The sequence below is a fragment of the Propithecus coquereli genome, unplaced genomic scaffold (genome assembly GCF_000956105.1).
Source record: "Propithecus coquereli isolate 6110/MARCELLA unplaced genomic scaffold, Pcoq_1.0 Scaffold217, whole genome shotgun sequence".
In the NCBI taxonomy this organism is placed as follows: domain Eukaryota; kingdom Metazoa; phylum Chordata; class Mammalia; order Primates; family Indriidae; genus Propithecus; species Propithecus coquereli.
In genome coordinates, this window is record NW_012146856.1 from 3,136,550 (window position 1) to 3,151,915 (window position 15,366).

General features: G+C 39.4%; 1 pseudogene; it reads left to right on the forward strand.

The window, feature by feature from the left end:
- The first annotated feature begins 309 nt into the window (after positions 1-309).
- On the forward strand, positions 310-1,114 carry LOC105810646 (annotated as a pseudogene).
- Positions 1,115-15,366: the final 14,252 nt, after the last annotated feature.

The following is a 15,366-nucleotide window of genomic DNA, read 5'->3' on the forward strand; positions in this document are numbered from 1 at the left end:
TAGTAAGTCAGAATCCTAAGAATAAAAAATACTTGCCTTGAGGATAAGGGCCACCTCTTACCTGTATTCCCAGTGCCTAACAATAGTTAGTGAGCAATACACATTTTTTTTAAATGAATGAACATTATGAGCACTAATTTGCATTAATGTTTAAATTACGAAGACAGATACAGATTAAGTGGTTTATAATATGCATAATCTGTGTCCTTAAGAATATATTTAGCCAAGTCTCTTCCTCTTTCAATTGTTTGGACACGAATTAGTCTGAGCGCGGCTCCTGGAAGGGTTCAAGAGGAATCAATGATCAAGATGCCTGGTAAACCAAATGCTTCCAAGAAGTCTCAACATTTGAAAAGAAATCCCAAAAGAAAAATTGATGATGAGGAAGTAGAGTTGTCAGAGAAAGAACTTAGAAACACAGCAAAAAGAAATAAAAATCACCCAAAGCATGTGTCTTCTGAAGGACAAACAAAGCATACTAATCTAAAACAGATAAAGATAGCATCCTACAAGAGAAAAACCTGTCAACCTCTTTCAAAGAGTAGCAGAGAGCATTTTCAAACTATAATGAAATCAGTAGTAATAACAATTTTAAGTAAAAGTATTAAAGAAAAAAAAGAAATACAACATCATCTCAACTTCTTGAAGAAAAGATTGCTACAACTGTGTGACACCCTGAAAGTCGTTCCTGAAAAGCTGAAAGATTTCACTAACGGGTCAAGTCTACCGAATATGGAAAGAGCACAGGACAGAGCCAATGAAGAAGGTCTGGCATTATTGCAGGAAGAAATAGATAAAATGGTTAGAGACCACAGAGTTGATGACTGGGAATATTCAGAGCCTAAAGAACAAAATCAAAATTCTGGCAAGTGAGGTGAAAGAAGAAGAGAAGACACTAAAACAGGTGCTTCAAGTGGATAGTAGTGGTTTACTCTCTCTTCCAGAATTTTCTCAGAATTGTCTCAAAACATCCACACTTCAGAAAGAAATTTTGACGCTAATTCCAAACCAGAATGCTCTTCTAAAGGATTTGGATGTTCTTCATAATTCATCCCAGGATAAGAACACATTAACGTTCATTGAAGAAGCCTATAAGAAACTGAATGCCACTTGACGATTTTTTTTTAGGTTGCTCCAAATTAATTTAATGTTTATGAATTTATAAAACTATAACCCATGATGATATTACAGAGGCTGAGGTTTCTGCAGGATTTATCCCCTGATATACACCTTAAAATTAGCCTCTGTAGATCTATTGTTAGCATCCAATGGATTCCTGAAAACTCTTTTAGAAGTTGCCAGATCTAGAAATTCAACATTTACATTGTTGTATCTGCAATTATTTGCCTAAAACCATTAAGCAAGAACAGTCATGATCTAATAGTTTATTTTAAACTATTAAATGGAGCTCGTTTATTGGTTAAGTGTGGAATAGTGGTATGTAAATTGTGTACAGTACCTAGTATACAAAAGCGTAAGTGTTTGCTCTCACTCATTCTGTACTGATGCATTTTCTGTCTGTTCATCTGGAAGTTGAAAAATCCTCAAAGGCCTTCACTTTTTCACTTAACTCTCTAGTCTTTTTGGGAACTTGTTAAGATTTGCCAGGTATGTTTAACTTTGGAGGTAACATCAACATTTTATTTCTTTGGTTAGTTGGTTAGTGAATAGATGTTGATTGTTTATTTTCTACTGTCATGAAAGCATACTTTTACTTAAGAAAATAATTTAAAAAGGAACCTTTGCACATTTATTCTCTTAAAATAAAAACCAAACCTCCCAAACCCCTTCTTTATAAATCTTTCCTCATGTGATACTTAGCTTATATGTGTGAATAAATTATCACTTAAATATATCAAAAAAGAATATATTTATATATACACATTATATTTACATTTATCCACGGATAATTTTTTTCAGATACTAAATAGATAGATCTTACACTAGGTACATTACATACCCTGTCAATGTAATTTAACATTTCAGCCTCATTTCAGCCTGGGACTCACATATTTTAAATTCATATAATTAAAAATATTTTCACCTTGCAAAAAGATGTTATGAGGAAGAATTAACTTTTTCAGGTATTAAAACTTATTGTAAATTCTAACAGTTAAAAGAGCTTGGTATTAGAACCCGTGGCACACAGGATAATGGCCTCCAAAGATGCCCTAATCCACAGAACCTGTGAGTGTGAGCTTGCATGGCAAAGGGACTTTGCAGTTGTGATTGAGTTAAAGATTTTGAGGTGGGGATATTTTTCTGGATTACATGGATAGAACTAATGCAATCACAAGGGTCCTTATAAAAGGGAGGCAAGAGGGTCCTGCCAGAGAAGGTGATGAATAAGAGAGATTCGAAGATCCTACGTTGCTAGGTTCAAAGATGGGGAAGGGGCTGTGAACACAAGACTGCAGGTGGCCTCTAGAAACTGGAAAAGGCAAGGAAAGAGTCTCCCCTAGAGCCTCCGCAACCCACTTTGGACTTCTGATGTCCAGAATTGTAAGAGAATAAATTTGTGTTGTTTTAAGCCACTAAAGTTGTGGTTATTTGTTACAGTAGCAACAGGAAACAAATACGGGGATGGAGTAGACAACTTGATGGAATAAAGTAAAACATTCTCAAATTAAAAAAAAAAAAAACTTTGAGAATTCAGCATCTGATGAAGGCAATTTAGCAAGTGTGTGTGCGTTTCTCCAATAAGGCGATATTAGGACAACTGGATAGCCGTTTAAAAAACACAGTAAAGCTTATGCCTAACCCCTTACACCACCAGAATTATTTCCAGATGGATCAAAGATTTAAGTATTAAAAAAAAAAACACAACTAAAAGTACTAGAAGGAAAAAATACATAGAAGGGTTTATGGGGTTTTGTTGTTTGGTTTGAGGAAAATATAAAACCCAGAATGATAAGGAAGAGGTGGATGATAGTAACTCTCACACATAGTTGGTGGGTGCAATTGGTAGTCAAAATTCATCAAAATTAAACATGTCCATACACTTCACTCAGCAATTGCTTTCCCAGGAATTCATCTTAAAGAAATACTTCATTATGTGTACAAAACTTTATGATAAAAATGTTCATTAGGATATTTTTTATAACAGCAAAGAACTGGACACAGCCTAAATGCCCACTAAATAAAGAAGGTTAAATACATTATGGTACACTCCTTAGAATGACACATATCTATATGTTTTGTTAAGGGATGATGCATATACACATTTGTAAGTGAAATAGTATGTATAGTATGATCCCTTGTGTGTAGGGAAAAGAGATATACATCTAGCTTATATATTCAGAGAAAATTCTGGAAGTGTACACAAGAATTGTTAATAGTACTTACCTTTGGGGAATGGGATTGGGAGTAGGAGAAAGTGTTAGATTTTTAAAATATTACATTTTCTGTATAGTTCTGGATCTCAGAATTGCTAACAGGTCTTCTCTGCTATTCAGCAAAAAAGGGGAAAAAATAGGCAAGTGAAGAGGGAGAGAGCCACGTTGACAGAGCAACAAATCTGGGTCAAATGCCTCAGAGGTATATGCTATCTGTTTTTTTTTTTTGAGACAGAGACTCACTCTCTTGCCTGGGCTAGAGTGCTGTGGTGTCAACCTAGCTCACAGCAACCTTAAACTCCTGGGCTCAAGGGATCCTCCTGCCTCAGCCTCCTGGGTAGCTGGGACCACAGGCACGCACCACCATGCCTGGCTAATTTTTTCTATTTTTACTTGTTTGGCTAATTTCTTTCTATTTTTAGTAGAGACGGTGTCTCGCTCTTGCTCAGGCTGGTCTCGAACTCCTGAGCTCAAGCAATCCTCCCGCCTCGGCCTCCCAGAGTGCTAGGATTACAGGTGTGAGCCACTGCACCGGGCTGGTATATGCTATCTCATTTTTTTTAATTTTTTTTTTTTTTTTTTAAGCATGTTTAAAGCAGCCCTGTAATTAAAGGAAGCCCGAGCTACAGAATTTTGAGCTTATTGAAAAAATGTATGACATTTCTTTAAAGGTTTAAATTCTTTCAATTTGCTTGTTTTATTTTGCTTTGCTTTAAGTTGTGCATGAAGATTCCAGACAGGTAAAAAGGTGAAATTCCACCTTAGTTGTCCAGCTAAGGTAGACAAATATCCAACCAAGTTCTCATGTCAGATACCAGATTAGGATTCACATTTGTTTGAAAGCCTGTGTACCTTGTATGTCCCACCTCACCAGCTCAGGCAACAAAATTAAGTCACATAAGTCATGTGTTTTTTAAAGTTAAAATTCATACCACTCTGAGCTCTACCTAGCAAGTAAAGTCTAACTTTTCCATAAGATTCTCCTTCCTAGACATCCCCAGTGACCCCAGGGTTACTCATTCCTTCCAAAGGGGTCCTTTCAAGTTACAGATGGTGGGTGGCTGGTGACTCAGCCACAGTGCCCTAGTCAAAGCTTCTCTTCCACTATTGCTGCGTAGGGTCATTGCCAAGGCCAGGGCAGCCTGGCATCTGCATAGACTAGAACAAATGCCTAGTCCCTCCTGGCTGTAGCTACCCAGAGTTAGGAGAGGTCCTGCCAACAGTTACACAGTGCAAAAAGGCCAGTCTTTGCCTGCCAACACCCTCCAAGTGTGGATACAACCCTTGTTCCTACTCTCTCAAAGCACAGCCAAGGGCAGGCTGTGGACAAGGAAAAAAAATCACAGACAATAGCAGTGTCTGCCAATATCCAGTAATGTTTGAGGCCATTTTTAAATGAAAAAGAAGAAAAAAAATCTTGCTAGCTCCCAACTATTAAATTATTTTAATTATGTTTTTTAATCATGTATAAACTTTAGATTAGGTATAAATGCCTTATTCTCACAGCTTTCTACATATATAAAACTGAAATAATTTTGAAATTAAATTCACAAAATTTAAAAATTCAGTTAATATTATGTACGTAACATGGTGAATGATGTTTGTTGTTTTGCTGAAATTACATTGTCCTTTGAGATGAGAATATGGACTCATTGGTATGTATGAGCCTTTTTGTTTGGCATGTTTATAATTGGCTTAATTATCCCAACATTCTTCTCTATTTGAATTTCTGTGAAACTTTTTTGCAGTGTGCTGTGAGCATGCTTGACCTTCTCTTAGCCAGAATGCTGTCATTTCCGTAAGAAGTATTCTATTTTTTTCTCTTTAGCCCAAGAAAATTAAAGTTGTAGTTGGTGCCAAATACAAAATCAAATGTAGTATTCAGTTACAAGGTGGTCATCAAATGATTCAGGATAGGCACTAGAATATATTAATTTTTTAAAGAACATAAGAGAAAAAAATTTACATATTTTTGTAGGGAATTTGCAAAAGTACTTAGACTCATACTAGTTTAACGAACAGTGGTCTATACCCTTGCTACTTTAAGGTGGTCCAGAAGCCAGGGAGCTTGTTAGAAATGCAGAGTCTCAGGCCCCATTCCAGACCTAATGGATCAGAACCTGCATTTTTTTTTTTTTTTTTTTGAGACAGAGTCTCACTGTGTTGCCCGGGCTAAAGTGCCGTGGCGTCAACCTAGCTCACAGCAACCTCAAACTCCTGGGCTCAAGCAATCCTCCTGCCTCAGCCTCCCAAGTAGCTGGGACTACAGGCATGCGCCACCATGCCCGGCTAATTTTTTCTACATATTCTTAGTTTTCCGATTAATTTCTTTCTATTTTTAGTAGAGACGGAGTCTTGCTCTTGCTCAGGCTGGTCTCGAACTCCTGAGCTCAAACAATCCGCCTGCTCAGCCTCCCAGAGAGCTAGGATTACAGGCGTGAGCCACCGCGCCCGGCCCAGAAACTGCATTTTAACAAGATATCCGGGTGATCCGTATGCACCTTAAAGTTTGAGAAGCACTAATTTATTATTTCCCAATTTAATCTTCAATGCGCCCACGTGGGGATTCAGCACAATCTAAAGACCCCCGTTTTAAAGCACAATTATTTATTCTTCTCTTTCCAGGGTTGCAGGTAGGGAGATTTAAGGTGAACTCAGATTTCTGTAGGAATAATGGTGAGTATTGGTGACTTCAAAGGGCCCATCTTGGTGACTTCCACAAGGGAAATTCCATTCAGGAACTTCTGTGTCTTGCTCCACACCAGATACTAAAGACTACATAACGTATAATTCCATTTATACGAAATGTCCAGAGTAGACAAACCCATAGGGACAGAAAGTAGATCAGTGGTTGTTAGGGGAAGGGTGAGGGGAAAGAAAGGAGAGTGACCACTAATGGGTAAGGGATTTCTTTTTGGGGGTGGAATTACACAGTGGTGATGATTTTTAAATTTTTTTTTGAGACAGGGTCTCGCTCTGTCGCCCTGGCTAAAGTGCAGTGGCAGGATCATAGGTCCCTGCATCCTTGAACCCCTGGGTTCAAGTGATCCTCCTGCCTCAACCTCTTGAGAAGCTGGTACTACAGGCATGTGCCACCACACCTGGCTAATTTTTAAATTTTTTGTAGCAATGAGATCTCACTATGTTCCAGGCTGGTCTGGAACTCCTGGCCTCAAGCAATCCTCCTGCCGGCCTCCCAGAGTGCTAGGATTATAGGCGTGAGCCACCACACCCAGCCTAGTGGTGATAATTTTTGAGGTGGAATTAGTGGTGATGGTCGCACAACTTTATGGATATACTAAAAAGCACTGCAATTGTACACTTTAAAGGGTGAATTTTATGGTATGTGAATTATATCTCATTTTTTAAAAATAGTGTCTTCACAGTTTTCCTAAAGAACAGTAGATGGATATGAAGCTTACATTCGTTTATCTAAAGGGCTCATTCTGCAGAGTTTCCCAAAGCACAGGTGTTCCCCTCCAGCCCCCACCAATGTTGAGACTCTAGTTATATTTATGTTACAAGTCAGATTTATATTTGTAAAGGTCACTGTGGTTTATGGATGGAGGTGGGAGGAATGGGGTGGGGTGGGAGGGTCTGGAGACAGGAAGATTAGTTGGGGACTAGTTACAAGGGTTTATGGGGCATCATCTAGGACAATCTAGACCAGACTAGTGTCACCCAGAGAAACAGAAAATTACAAGATTTGGAAGCTGAGGAAGAGTCTGCTCTGTTTTAAGTACCATGCAGAAATACTACCCATTAGAGATTCAAGCATTTCACTCTTTCAACAATTTTTTTTTGACCAGGCAGTGTCATCGGGTATTACAGGGGATTCAAAGACGACTAAGACGAGGTCCTTGTCCTCCAGCCATGGTGGTAAGACCATGAAATAGCGGTAAGACCCACCCAGGGCTTAGTATTGTATAATAGAATGTACACTGTGAGAAGAACCAAAGGGAAGTCGCACCTAGAGCTCTCCACGCCAAAGAAGGAATAAATTACCTCTTACTTCTAGTGGAAGTCCCATTTGATCTTTGGTGGGAGGCTGACTGGATATTGATACATGAAGATGAGGTGAAGAACATTTTAGTAGAGGCAATAGCATGAACGAAGGCACAGAAATGGAGAGCTGAAGGCAGGAAGGCATATTTAAGGAAGAACGAAAGAGCACCGGCTACAACAGATCTGGGAAGAAAAGTAAGTGAGGAAGGTAAAGCAGGAAAAATATGGATTGACAAGTTGTCTTTTTCAAATGGAGAAACTAGGGGCAGGGTGTGAGGGAGAAGAGAGTCGATAGGAATTTCTGTCTTTCACAGAGTTGTACACATTTTCCTCATTGGTAAATAATCATTTCGTAGGCTTAGAGGGAAAGTGATTTTGGAAAGAACGTTTTTATAAAGGCCGGCTTTGGTAGGGTGCTGACTATAAGACTAAGGGATAGCAAGAAGGCGCCTGGCAACAGAAAAGAGCACTGACAAAAAATGAGGCAAAAAGGAAGTGTGACGGTCCCCAAATCCCTCCTTCCCCCATTTTAGCTGAGATCATCCATCCCATAGGCATCTGTGCTATTACCAACTAGTTTGTATCGCCAATAAAATAAAAGAATGCATCCGGCAAAACACCCTGGCGTGATAACACCAAATTCATATTTGTTATTTGAATGAATTAATTCAATTTAAAAAAGCTCATCGTTCCAGGCACACGGAAGGCACCCAAATGTTTTATAAATGAATGTTGTTTGTTTAGGCTTTGTTTTGGAGCCTATATTTAGGAGAGGAAATGATTCAAAGCACAAAACCTATTCCCTCTATTAGCACTGAATCTGGGAAGACCTGCCGCCAGGTGGTCTGGTTAACATTCAGGTTTCTGGGCCCTCCGTCCAGTCCCTTAAGTCAGTAGGTGCAGCAGGGGTCCGGTCCAAGCAACCAATCGCGGCGCGGCTATGGGGCGGGGCCACAGGTTCCACCTTCTCCTCCCCGCCCGGCCTTCCAATGCCTCAGCCCTTCTCTCCCGCACCTGCGTGTCCCTCCGCGCTCGGGCTGGTGCAACTTCTCCCTGCGCTAACGGGGAAGGGGTTTGGCCTTGCCTCTCGCGAGATCGTCTCCAGTTGCTGCCGCGGCCGTTTCTGGCCGCTGACTGGCGGCGCCTGCGCAGCCGCCATGTTCGGTTGCTATGCTGCGGCCTGGGAGACGGGGTGTGCTTGAGGCAGGAGGAGGAGACAGAGGAGGAGGAAAAGGAGGGGGGTGGTTGAGCTCCTCTTGCACTCTCACACACAAACGCTGCCCAGGATTATCCACCCGCTCGCGCCGCGCTGCGCGCTCTTCCGCTCCTCGTGGCCCCTCCACATTGTTCTCTCAGGACTCCTGGGTCCCCAGGGACTGAAATTGGGCCTGAGCTGGGGAGGGAGGAGACTTGGCTTTGGCCGAAGGGTCGGAGGTTTGGGGTCAGTCCCCCCCTTAGCCCCCTCCCCCACGGCATTTTTGGGGGGTGTGGATTATCTCATCTCCGCAGGGAGGTGGGAGAAGGCGCCGGCTGCCCGCCTCCCTGCCACCTCCCCGGCGGCCCCGCAGCATGAGGTGGTGCTGGCGGCTCGGGGTCGTGGCGCGGCCGCTGCGGCGGCTGCTGCTCGGGGGGCGCTGAGGGAGCCCCCCGGAGCGGCACGGCGGACGCGCTTATCCCTGGCGCGCCCGGGCCTCGAGGCTTTTTTTCTCCAGCCGAGAGGACGCGGCTGTGATACGAAGGTAAGAGACTCTTGGGTCCCCGCCGGCCTCTCGGCCTTGCACGTTGTACGCGAGGCTGTTACCTGCGTGTGTGGCTCCTGGGAGGTGAGCCAGGTAGGGCAAGCCGGAGGTACAAGGTTGGTTTAAAAGGAAGGGAAAGGACGCTTTTTTCCCTTTATTCCTGAGACCTCTGCTCTCGGAGCTCCCGGGGTTATAGTTGGAATCTGTAGTTGGTTGAGCCAAGGAATAAGGGATGGAATAGATGCGGAGATGGAATCTTCCACGGTACCTAAACTCTAGGTAAGGCTTTAGAATCTTCTGAGTTTTCCATTCCTGGTAGAATTCCTTTTTTTTTTTTTTCTTTTCCTTTTTAAAATTGGTTCAGCGCTTCTTGTCTGCTGCATGGGTGCATGGGCAGAGTATCCCCACCATTGAAGTTTTAAGCCTCTTATGATCCTACCAGTATATACCAGTATTTGGGAATCTGTAGTTGCCCCCCACCCCCAAAAAAGTTGAGATGTAGCTAAATAGACTTACCGATGCATTTCCCAGGGTTTCCTTAAAATGTAACAGTTTACAGTTGCATAGGATGTTTCTGCAAAACTTAGGATGGGAGATTTTATGTCTGGGCTTGCATCATGTAATGACATCAGTATGTACAAGGACGATTTGTAGGATTTTTCAAAGCGCTTGTTCTAGGGGAACCTGTCATATATATCTGCAATATACCAGCTACTCTTCAAATAAGGGATTTAAGTTATATTAAGTTTATGTGACCAGGTCTTGGGCCCAGTTGAAACAGCACAGCTGATTGGCCACATATAAAACATGTTTATGGAGAAAGATAAAAACAAAAAGCCGATGCATCCGACTTGAAAGAGACGATTTGAGTAGAAAGAAGACCGTGAAACACTAAACGCCAGGGCATTTTTAAATCTTGGTTCTCTGAACTGTAACGTGCCAGAGAAAAAATTATTTTTCATTTTTAACGGGGGAGAGGATGACCTTAAAAGATTATTCAGAGCCCGAAGTATGCTTAATGAAATAGAGCTAGATATATCTGTTAAATCTTGAATTTGATAAATAGAAATTTAACTTTCTTTTAAAGAAAAAGAAAACTTTGTAAGCAAAAGTTTGTGGATTGTGTAGAACCTTTTTACTAACTCATAATGAGAGTGTGATCATTTTGTGGACACCACCATTTTTTGTCAGAATAAATTTATGCTCCAGTTACCACAAAAGCTATTTTTATGTCTCTTCACATTTTTTATGGTACGCATTATCTTTGTTACATTTTGCGTTGAAACATATGCATGGTCTCATAATATCATGATCTTGAGTTATTTATGAGAAACATGGTCTTTTTTGTACATGGGAATATTTGTGATTTAGCTAACCTGTTTTAAACGTTTGACAAATTTTTGAAACATAAGGACGCATCACTGTTTTGTATTTTTTCTTAATATTGAGTAGGTTAAGGTTTATTAAGTTAGAAAATCACAGATTCCTCAAAATTAGTTATGGATGAGGATGTGATTTTCTTATTGCCTGTTTTCTAACATCTGAGCTTCTGGGCTATCGGTGTTGAATTGTGTCAAACTTGTGTTTTTTTCTTATGTTCTAATTGAATGTCTTTTAAAATGTCCCTAGTAACATTGTTACTTTAAATTTATAACACCCAATTTCTAATTTAGGCTAGGCATAACACCGGCATTGATTGAACACACTCGCTAAAAATACTTTCTGGGTTGGATGTACTTAGAATGCAGCCTCAGGAAAATTCTTTTGAACTATTCTGCTGTGACCAATGTACACTTCATTATTGTTGAAGGACTTTTAAAAATTGGTAGAATCTCACAAATTAGATTTCATCAATTTGGGCATAGGTGCCTAACTTTTTTTTAACGTATAAGGTGGGATAGTAATAAATTTATGTGGGATTGTAATAAAAACTTTTTCAGGTTTTTTAACTTCATGACAGCCCTTGACAGTTATTAAACTGTGTGATTTATATATTGAAATATTTTAGTTTTGTCTTTTTTTTTTTGAGACAGAGTCTTGCTCTGTTGTCCAGGGTGGAGTGCAGTGGTGAGAGATTATAGCTCACTGCAGCCTCGAACCCCTGGCTCAAGCAATCCTTCTGTCTCAGCCTCCTGAGCTGCTGGGACTACAGCCGTGCACCACCACTTTGGTTAATTTTTAAAAAATTTTTTTGTAGAGACAGGGGTCTCACTGTGTTGCTCAGGCTAGTGTGGAACTCCTGGCCTCAAACAGTTCTCCTTCCTTGGTCTCCCAGAGTGCTAGAATTACAGGTGTGATCCACAGAGCCTGGCCCAGTTTTGTCTATTTAAACATAATTAAGTTGTGTTGTAAAGTGATAGTACAATGTGCATTGTTATTTGTTTGGTATTTATTTGTGACTTACAGTAAACTCTAAAAGGGGAGTCGGTGGTCATGTTTTGAGTAAATTAAGGAACAAAGTAAGAAACTACCAGAATTTCAAGGAGGCACTGTTCTTGAGAGTACTTTTTTCTCCCTCTGGGAGTTAATGTGGTCACTTTTGAACAGGAAAGCTTTGTAAAAATATGTAGAAATCTTAACTTGTCTGGTGGATGTTTAAAGGCAAACATTTAAAAGTTCTGCCCGAATTCTTTGTTAGTTATTGGGATTGCAAAATTGGTGAACTCACTGAGAATGGCAAGTCTGTGTCATTTATTGTGGCTAAATATGAATTGTTGCTCCTAAATAAAATTTAATTGTTGGTAGAAATTCACCGATTACAAATTGAGTTGAATTTTGTTGTTTTTCTAAATTATTGTATGTTTTGAGGTTTTTTATATGCGATAGTTCAGATTTGTTAAATTTGCCAGTTTACTAGAATAAGCTGTGATGCCTTGAAGGTTAAGCATTCTGGAAATCCTTTTCATTCTTTGCCAAGAAAGTACTGTAGGAGAAAGGTGTTGTTATTTCTTCATTTAATATTCAATTAGTAATACAGATGGCAAGAAGGAATATAATGTAGAAATACTGTAGAATCTTCTTTATTGGTACGAAAGTACAGTTGTCCAGGAATAGCATCATTAATTTCATATCCCTTGCATGATAAGTTGGTGTAATCAAATACAACATGGAATGGGGAAAAAGAGGAAGGGAAATTTATTACACTCTCATTTCATTAGAGGCATTTCTCTTCACATTCATTCTTAATTTCATTATTTCTAAGTAGAAACACTGGAAGTGAGGTGCAAGTATTTGAAGAAATTAGTAAGAACAGAATGAAAATGACATACTGTAGACTTTTTTGAGGGGAAGATATTCATTTGTGTGGGTTATTGTGTGTGTATCTTAATAAGGAGATTATATACAATAGAAGGAAAAAAGGATCTGGAAGGGAAGAGTATTAGTATTTATTGTCTGTTAAGAGTCAGACAGTACATAAGGGGCTTTTCGTGTTATACCACTCATTAAGTACGCTTTGTGAGGTAAGTATTATTAATTCCCCCACCCCTTTAAAAAAAAGAAGCTCAGGGAAATTAAATAACTTGTTGGGGGTTAGAGTCCTAGTAAGTGGAATTTGAATCAGGTCTGACTTAAGAGCTTATTCTTTAGATCAGTGCTATTCACTTAAACTTTCTGCAGTGATGGAAATATTTTTTTCCTCCAGTTTTATTGAGGTATAATTGACAAATATGATAGAAATATTCTTTTTCTCTACTGTTAGATACAATAGCTATTAACCATGTGTGGCCATGGAGTACTTGAAATTTTATTAGTGTGTCTGATAAACTGAATTTGAAGTTGTATTTAATTTTAATCAACTTAAATTTATAGCCAGATTTGGCTAGTAGCTACAGTATTGGGCAGCACAGCTTTAGATCTTGCTACCTAGGAAATCTGAGTTCTAGTATTTAATCTTCCACTAGTTTATGTATGACATTTGGCAAGTTATTTAGTTCTTGAGCCTCAATTTAATCTGTTGTGAAAATGGAGTTGCAACTAAAAGATTATCTCCAAGTTCCCTTCTTGCTCTAAAGTTGTATTATTCTTATTAAAATGTACAATGGCTTTTAATATTCACAAGTATTGTATCTGAAAGGTCCTGCCTCCTCAGTATGTTCACTCTTTACATAAGGATTTTTGTTTAGTCAGTTTCTCTTTTTGAGAAGAGTATATGCAAAGTACACGTAAAGGATAATGGATTATCCTCCACCCCCTATTGTTTGGCAAAAACATTGTGTAATCCAAGGCAGTATTTTATGTTAGAACAAAGTTTAAATCTTTAAAGACCATATTTCTGCATACCACCTTCCCATTTAAGAATATGTAGGAGTTCCCTAGTTATTATCAAATTAGTTCCAAATTTATCTGATTGGCCTTGAAGACTTTCTGCCAACTTCATCTCACTAGCCCTGTTTCTCATTCTTGCTTAAAAAGAAACCATTCTTGTTTTTTCCTTTGCCCTTGTTTCCTCAGTTTAAACATCTCTAACTCTCTCCAATCCATATACCGTCTCTTTAAGGCTTCCTCAGAATTCACCCTTTTCTGGAAGAATGCTGCTTAATCCAGTCACAGTGATCAGGCTTTGAATCCTGGTAATAAGTACCCTCGGGTTAAACATATGCTTATTTAGGTAAAGTCTAGTACATCCTTCTTAAATATTTTTTCTTATTGTTATGTTACCTACTCTGTTTCCATAATGAAGATGTAAAAAAAAATGAAATCAATGATTGTTTCTTTTGTATTGCCTCATGAGTTTAGTCCATTGTTCAACAATACTGCTTTAAAAAGTTGCTAATTTTAAAAAAGATAAACACTGAGGTAACATTTACCCTTAATCACCACTGTAATAGATGTTTTTTGTTTCCTTCCAGGCAGTCGTCCATATTTTAAAAATAAAGTTGTATGTTAGAGATATAATTTTGGTTTCAATATATTGGGGACATTGTATAGTGGAGGCTTTACAACGTAGGGAAAAGATCATAGACTTTGGAGTCAGATCTGGTTTGGAATCTGGTCTCAAAAACCTTGGGCAAGTTATATTACCTCTGAGCCAGTTGGCCTTGAATTGTGAGGATTAAGATAATATATGTAAAGCATCTAGCAGTGTGCTTTAAATAAAAGACATGATCAATACGTGGTAGCTGGTGTAACTGTTTTTTTTCTGTTTTCCCATTCCCATCTTCATGAATATAACTTAAATGATTGCTTAAACATTCAGGTGATTTACCGTAACTAGTTTAGACATTTACCTTTTAAACATTTTTTGTTTGTTTATTTCCTCATTTAAAACCCTAGGACTGGAATACTGGTCCTGTGTTATGAATATTTCTATGCCAAATCTCTCCCTTACGAAAGTACCTACAATTAGTATTCTTGTTTTGGAAAAAATGCTAATTTGATTGTATAATTGTACCTCATTGTTTTAATTATTATATTTTGAAAATTTTGGTTTATTCAGGAACAATGTGGTGAACATTCCTTCATATGTTAAACAAACATTTGATTGTCCATTAAACTGGGAGCAATGGTATAAAGGTAAATGAGACACGATTCTTGTCCTTGAGCTCAGATTCTAGGGTGGTAACACATGTCAACAATTACAATTTGGAGTGACAGTGTAATAAGATCTGGGGGAAATGAGAAGTGGCATTTGAGCATGGTCTTTAAGGATCAGTTGGAATTGATCTGGGTAGAGAGAACAGCATGTACAGAAGTTAGAAGTACGAAAGGGTGCGTAGTGTGTTTGGAGAAACGCAAGTTGTCTTGTTGTATATGTCTGTCTCTGTCTCTATGCGTAGGTGTGGGTATCTGTTTCTGTGTGTGAATCTCTGTACCTGTGTGCGACTGTGTGGACTGCAGTGGGAATTGAAGCCCTGTGAAGGTCCTTGTGTTTGGGCAATGAGTAGAACCTTGAGAATAGAGCTTCCCAACTGATGTGCCATGAATGGTTTACCAGTGTGCCAGAGAGAAGATAGCCTTCAGCCTATGGGGCCTGGGCATGTTGGAGCCCCCAGGATGATTTCTTTTGGCTTTGGATAGTCTTCTTGGCTTATCTCTGTGTGCTAAAATATTATCATTTTCTTTGTTGCCAAGTTGGGAAAAAGCACTGTTTTAGAGGTTCTAAATGTTGGCAAGTTTGTGGTACTCACTCAACCTTGGCATCCCTACTGTGTAATCAAAAATAAAACAAATATGGGCCGGGCACGGTGGCTCACGCCGGTAATCCTAGCACTCTGGGAGGCCGAGGTGGGCGGATTGTTTGAGCTCAGGAGTCCGAAACCAGCCTGAGCAAGAGCGAGACCCCGTCT